Raw genomic sequence first — 8004 nt, 5'->3', positions numbered from 1 at the left:
AGCTATGAGGGAGATTCTGTAAAGCAGGGCAGGTGGCCTGGCTGATGATGAAAGGAACATGGTGGATGATCCGCATGGCATGCCATCTCAAACCTCGGCCTTCAGAGAAGCCAATACTTTTGTGGTTGGGAGTGTTACCAGTGTGAGGGTGTGGTCTGTGTAGAGGAGTGGGCAGACACTTCTGATGTCTGAGCAGGCCAGGTCACTGTTCCTGCCTCCCCTCCCCCAGCTGGTGGCAGCTCACTGCACTAGCCAAACAATTATGCTGGCCTGGCGCTGCTCCTGTACAAGACTACTCTCCAGATCAATACCATTAGAAAATACAGGGTGGAAGCAGATAAAAGTAGGCCGTCTAAGTATAACGGAAATGAGTGAAATTACAGAACCAAAGAGCTGAAATGGATTTACCATTTATTTACAATGAAAAATACATTTAAATATGATGCCCAAAGTAACTTCCTGCAACATCAACACACAGCTGTGCACATCTAAGCATATTCAGATACAACCCGCGTAAACTTCAATATGTTGATGGCGGAAACTGCACAGTTGATGATGTTTTTCCAGTTCCTATATTGTATCAAGATTTTTTCACAGACCTTAGGAAAAAATAACATGTTGTATACCTGATGAACATGATGGCCATGAATGTTTGCTAACAGTTTGTTCCTCAGTTAAGGCTTCATGTGCTTGTTCCAGGGATACTTTAGATGTGTGGCATGTTGCCCATCTTGCTAGAAGTAGCAGTATTGTCTATCTCATTCAGTGAGTTGAGCACAAAATGTGTCACAAATTTCCATGTATACATGGTGAGTCACTACTATTGCCACCTAGAATAACTCTGAAAGTTTGATAATAGCTGAAAGGTGTGTGGGACAAATGTTGCATGGAACAACGGGGCCCATAATATGACATCGGTTTTTTGTTGCTAGGTTGGGTCGTTTCAGAGATATGAAGGTCAACTTCATTTTCTTTTAAATGGGATGCTGTTGTTTGGTACTTATATTCTGATAGCAGCTATCGAGACAAATCCACTGATGTTTAACAATAAGATCGTTGAAGGTCAATGAAGTTAAAAAAGATGGCATGAACGTCCATTCACAGAAGATGTTCGAAGTGTAGACCATTGGTACGATATCAATGCAGTGCTGCAATCTTCTTCTTATGGACTAAGTGGTATTCCTTATCACTTTGGCCCTTATCGAAGCACATGCTCTGACAGTTCTCTCTCATATATCGTGCAAATAGTAATTATTTAGTATCCATCTAACACGCCATTGACATGTAAATGCCATTCAATGGTTTCACAATAAAACATTAACAGGAATAGTGAAAATGGTATCGTCGAATCAAGCGAATGTGAATGCTCTATTCCTTCAAAGAGCAAGTCGATCTACTTCTCATTTACGGTGAATGCCAAAGAAATTCAGTGAGAGCTAGAGACTTATATGCTGAAAGATACGGTTGTTTGTTGTTGTTGTTGTTGTTGTTGTGGTCTTCAGTCCTGAGACTGGTTTGATGCAGTTCTCCCCGCTACCCTATCCTGCGCAAGCTTCATCTCCCAGTATCTACTGCAACCTACATCCTTCTGAATCTGCTTAGTGTATTCATCTCTTGGTCTCCCTCTACGATTTTTACCCTCCACGCTGCCCTCCAATGCTAAATTTGTGATCCCTTGATGCCTCAGAACATGTCCTACCAACTGGTCCATTCTTCTTGTCAAGTTGTGCCACAAACTCCTCTTCTCCCCAATTCTATTCAATACCTCCTCATTAGTTATGTGATCTACCCATCTAATCTTCAGCATTCTTCTGTAGCACCACATTTCGAAAGCTTCTATTCTCTTCTTGTCCAAACTATTTATTGTCCATGTTTCACTTCCATACGTGGCTACACTCCATACAAATGCTTTCAGAAACGACTTCCTGACACTTAAATCTATACTCGATGTTAACAAATTTCTCTTCTTCAGAAATGCTTTCCTTGCCACTGCCAATCTACATTTTATATCCTCTCTACTTCGACCATCATCAGTTATTTTGCTCCCCAAATACCAAAACTCATTTACTACTTTAAGTGTCTCATTTCCTAATCTAATTACCTCATCACCTGATTTAATCCGACTACATTCCATTATCCTCGTTTTGCTTTTGTTGATGTTCATCTTATATCCTCCTTTCAAGACACTATCCATTCTGTTCAACTGCTCTTCCAAGTCCTTTGCTGTCGCTGACAGAAGTACAATGTCATCGGCGAACCTCAAAGTTTTCATTTCTTCTCCCTGAATTTTAATACCTATTCCGAATTTTTCTTCTGTTTCCTTTACTGCTTGCTGAATATACAGATTGAATAACATCTGGGAGAGGCTAAAACCCTGTCTCACTCCCTTCCCAACCACTGCTTCCCTTTCATGTCCCTCGGCTCTTATAACTGCCATCTGGTTTCTGTACAAATTGTAAATAGCCTTTCGCTCCCTGTATTTTACCCCTGCCACCTTTAGAATTTGAAAGAGAGTATTCCAGTCAACATTGTCAAAAGCTTTCTCTAAGTCTACAAATGCTAGAAACGTAGGTTTGCCTTTCCTTAATCTTTCTTCTAAGATACGTCATAAGGTCAGTATTGCCTCTTGTGTTCCGATATTTCTATGGAATCCAAACTGTTCTTCCCCGAGGTAGGCTTCTACCAGTTTTTCCATTCGTCTGTAAAGAATTCATACTAGTATTTTGCAGCTGTGACTTATTAAACCGATAGTTCGGTAATTTTCACATCTGTCAACACCTGCTTTCTTTGGGATTGGAATTATTATATTCTTCTTGAAGTCTGAGGGTATTTTGCGTGTCTCATACATCTTGCTCGCCAGCTGGTAGAGTTTTGTCAGGACTGGCTCTCCCAAGGCCGTCAGTAGTTCTAATGGAATGTTGTCTACTCCTGGAGCCTTGTTTTGACTCAGGTCTTTCAGTGCTCTGTCAAACTCTTCACGCAGTATCATATCTCCCATTTCATCTTCATCTACATCCTCTTCCATTTCCATAATATTGTCCTCAAGTACATCGCCCTTGTATAGACCCCTCTATATACTCCTTCCACCTTTCTGCTTTCCCTTCTTTGCTTAGAACTGGGTTTCCATTAGAGCTCTTTATATTCAAGTGGTTCTCTTTTCTCCAAAGGTCTCTTTAATTTTCCTGTAGGCAGTATCTATCTTACCCCTAGTGAGATAAGCCTCTACATCTTTACATTTGTCCTCTAGCCATCCCTGCTTAGCCATTTTGCACTCCCTGTCAATCTCATTTTTGAGGCGTTTGTATTCCTTTTTGCCTGCTTCATTTACTGCATTTTTATATTTTCTCCTATCATCAATTAAATCCAATATTTCTTCTGTTACCCAAAGATTTCTACTAGCCCTCGTCTTCTTACCTACTTGATCCTCTGCTACCTTCACTACTTCATCCCTCAGAGCTACCCATTGTTCTTTTACTGTAATTCTTTGCCCCATTCCTGTCAATTGTTCCCTTATACTCTCTCTGAAAGTCTGTACAACCTCTGGTTTAGTCAGTTTATCTAGGTCCCATCTCCTTAAATTCCCACCTTTTTGCAGTTTCTTCAGTTTTAATCCACAGTTCATAACCAATAGATTGTGGTCAGAGTCCACATCTGCCCCTGGAAATGTCTTACAATTTAAAACCTGGTTCCTAAATCTCTGTCTTACCATTATATAATCTATCTGATACCTTTTACTATCTCCAGGGTTCTTCCATGTATACAACCTTCTATCATGATTCTTAAACCAAGTGTTAGCTATGATTAAATTGTGCTCTGTGCAAAATTCTACCAGGCAGCTTCCTCTTTCATTTCTTAGCCCCAATCCATAATCACCTACTATGTTTCCTTCTCTCCCTTTTCCTACACTCGAATTCCAGTCACCCATGACTATTAAATTTTCTTCTCCCTTCACTACCTGAATAATTTCTTTTATCTCATCATACATTTCATCGGTTTCTTCATCATCTGCAGAGCTAGTTGGCATATAAACTTGTACTACTGTAGTAGGCGTGGGCTTCGTGTCTATCTTTGCCACAATAATGCGTTCACTATGCTGTTTGTAGTAGCTTACCTGCACTCCAATTTTTTTATTCATTATTAAACCTACTTCTGCATTACCCCTATTTGATTTTATATTTATAATCCTGTATTCACCTGACCAAAAGTCTTGTTCCTCCTGCCACCAAACTTAACTAATTCCCACTATATCTAACTTTAACCTATCCATTCCCTTTTTAAATTTTCTAACCTATCTGTGTGATTAAGGAATCTGACATTCCACTCTCTGATCTGTAGAACGCCCATTTTCTTTCTCCTGATAACGACATCCTCCTGCGTAGTCCCTGCCCGGAATCCGAATGGAGGACTATTTTACCTCCGGAATATTTTACCCAAGAGGACACCATCATCATTTAACCATACAGTAAAGCTGCATGCCCTCGGGAAAAATTGCGGCTGTAGTTTCCCCTTGCTTTTAGCCGTTCACAGTACCAGGACAGCAAGGCCGCTTTGGTTAGTGTTACAAGGCCAGATCAGTCAATCATCCAGACTGTTGGCCCTGCAACTACTGAAAAGGCTGCTGCCACTCTTCAGGAACCACACGTTTGTCTGGCCTCTCAACAGATACCCCTCCGTTGTGGTTGCACTGCGGTACAGCCATCTGTATCGCTGAGGCACGCAAGCCTCCCCACCAACGGCCAGGTCCATGGTTCATGGGGGGATACCCTACACGTCATACATTTAAATATGTGTGTGATAAATTGAGAACAACTGGATAATTAAAGCATCGGGAACACATCCGGCAAAGGGAAGTTACTAATGAGGAAATGCAAACAGGTACTCTTGCCACTGTGGTTCGAGATCCTCATGTTAGTTCACGTCAGATCGCAAAGGAATCTGGCATGAGCCAGAGTGGTGGTGTTCGTGTTCTGCATCGCCATCAATGTCATCAAAAAATGGTTCAAATGGCTCTGAGCTCTATGGGAGCTCTGAGGTCATCAGTCCCCTAGAACTTAGAACTACTTAAACCTACGGACATCACACACATCCATGCCCGAGGCAGGATTCGTATCTGCGACCGTAGTGGTCGCTCTGTTCCAGACTGCAGCACCTACAACCTCTCGGCCACACCGGCCGGCAGATACCATCCTTACCACATCAGTCTCCACCAAGAATTAACTGGTACGGATTGTATGTGTCGTATTGAATCCTGCCGATGGGCTCAACTCCAGATTCATAGGGATGACACATTTATTAATCTGATTTTATTTACTGACGAGGCTACATTCACAAACCATGAAATGTTAATTTGTATAACATGAATTATGGGCAACTGAAAATCCACATTGGCTGCAGCAACTGTGGTCGGTGAATGTATGGTGTGGGATTCTGGAGGACAGAATTATAGGCCCCTATTTCATCGAAGGAAATCTTGGTGGTAGAAAGTACACCACATTCCCGCAAGAAACATTAGGTCTGTTATTGGAAGAAATACCTTTAGGAACAGGGAACAGAATTTGGTATCAACACGATGGGTGTCCGGCACATTTCTCGTTGATGGCTAGAAATGAGTTGCAAAGACAATTCCCAAATCGTTGGATTGGATGCGGAGGAGGTGTGTTGTGGCCAGCTCGTTCGCCAGACTTGTTTATAAAGACGTTCCAACTAAACCTGAAGATATGCGAGAGAAAATTGTTGGACCATATGCTTCGATAAGTGCTGATGTGTTAAGGAATACCACTCAGTCAATGATAAGAACATTGCGGCACTGCATTGATACCAATGGTCATCACTTCGAACACCTGTAAATGGACGTTCATGCCACCTTTTTTACCTTCATTGACCTTCAAAGATCTTACTGTTACACATCATTGGATTCGTCTTGATAGCCGCTATCAGAATGTAAGTACCAAACAGCAACATCCCATTTAAAAGAAAACGTAGTTGACCTTCATATCTCTGAAACGACCCAACCTAACAACGAAAAAACCAACGTCATATTATGGCCCCCGTTGTCCCATGCACCTTTCGTCCCACCAACTTTTCAGCTCCTATCATAGTTTCGGAGTTATTCTTGGTGGCAATGGTTATTGACTCACCCTATATAACCTTATTGAGGATAATGTCAAAAAGATCGGTCCATTGAAGCATGCTCCTGTTACAACGTACCAAACGTCGAGTTTTTCATCATGGAGTGGTTGGTGATATGCAATGTGTGTAGTCACCGCCAGACACCACACTTGCTATGTGGTAGCCTTTAAATCGGCCGCGGTCCGTTAGTATACGTCGGACCCGCGTGTCGCCACTGTCAGTGATTGCAGACCGAGCGCCGCCACACGGCAGGTCTAGAGAGACTTCCTAGCACTCGCCCAGTTGTACAGCCGACTTTGCTAGCGATGGTTCACTGACAAATACGCTCTCATTTGACGAGACGATAGTTAGCATAGCCTTCAGCTACGTCATTTGCTACGACCTAGCAAGGCGCCATTACCAGTTACTATTGATGCTGTAAAACCTTTACCGTCAAGAGCGATGTTCACCATTTATGGATTAAAGTTAAGTATTCCACAGCTACGTCCTTTTTTGCTAGTCTAATTTCCTTGACCTGTTCCAGACCTCACGCCAGCCTGCGTGAGCTAAAACGCGTGCCTTTCGGCTTCCGCTCATAAAGGGTTGGCTCTCTTGCCAATCCACAACACAATGTTAGGTTTCTCCATCGCCCAGCACCTCGTATTCTGTGAATTCACATGACTAGAAAGATGAAACATTGCGTCATCACTCATGACGTAATGGAAAGAGTCCAACAAATCATCGCTGATGTTATTCAGAAACCCTGTGCAGTAACCTACGCGTTTCTGATTGGCATCCTCGTGTAATTGATGCACAACCGTCACACGATATGGGTTCAAATGAAGACTTTTCAATTTCTGCTAGTAATTCCTTCCACTTATTGTCGCCTGTTGGGCCAATTTACGTGTATCATTTTTTGGGCTCTGAACAATTCTTCGGTAAATGTCTGCAGTAGCTTCTGGTGTGCAAACTGAAGCAATACTTTGTCGTTTTGCACAGATCCGTAGATGCACCAATTTTTGTACGGACTCTATACTGTTCTCTTTTCTGGTGGTCCTTTATCTGGATACTTAACTCCGAAAATTTCGCGAGTTTCCATAAGTAATCGAACTTGTTTTCACACACGATTTCACAATTTTATTTATTTCTTCTACTGAGAAAGTCATTTTGCACACCGCAAAGAGAAATGTCTAACTTCTCTTATGAAATAAACTGAAATGCGGGCAGAGAGTGCTGAAAAGCTGTTTACTCTGTTTATATGTCGAAACATTACATTCGCATTCAAATGGGAAGCGGGCTACTTTTAACTGTGCCAACCTATACTTCCTAACTTTCAAATTTATATTAGCTGTTAACAAATTCTTCTTTTTCTTAAATGCTTTCCTTGCTATTGCCACTCTGCTCTTTATATCCTCTCTCTTTTAGCTGCCTTCAGTTATTTTGCTGCCCAAATAGCAAAACTCATCTACTACATTTAGTGTTTCATTTCGCAATCCATTTCCCTCAGCATCGCCTAATTTATTTCCACTGCATTCCATTACCCTTGCTTTATTTTGCTGATGTCTTTTCAAGACTGTATCAATTCCTTTCAGCGACTCTTCTGAATCCTTTGCCGTCTCATGGACCATTACAATACCACCAAAGGAGCTCAGGGTTTGTTTTCTTCTCACTGAGCTTTAGTTCCCTTTCTAAATACCTCCTTCACAGCTTGCTCGATGTAAAGATTGAATTTTCCTTCTTCTTTTTCCGTGAATTATACCGTACCTCCAAGGGATCGGCAAGTTATTCTTGGTTTGGTAATGTTAGTGGTAGAAGGGTGGTGCAACGGTTGGAAACTAGGTTTAAATTTTCAGAAAAGTAAGAACAACTGTAGTGTCATATGACTACAATCACAAC

This window comes from Schistocerca cancellata, chromosome 7 (genome assembly GCF_023864275.1).
Source record: "Schistocerca cancellata isolate TAMUIC-IGC-003103 chromosome 7, iqSchCanc2.1, whole genome shotgun sequence".
NCBI classification, from domain to species: domain Eukaryota; kingdom Metazoa; phylum Arthropoda; class Insecta; order Orthoptera; family Acrididae; genus Schistocerca; species Schistocerca cancellata.
The sequence above is the reverse complement of the archived record's forward strand: the minus strand, read 5'-3'. Positions refer to the sequence as shown.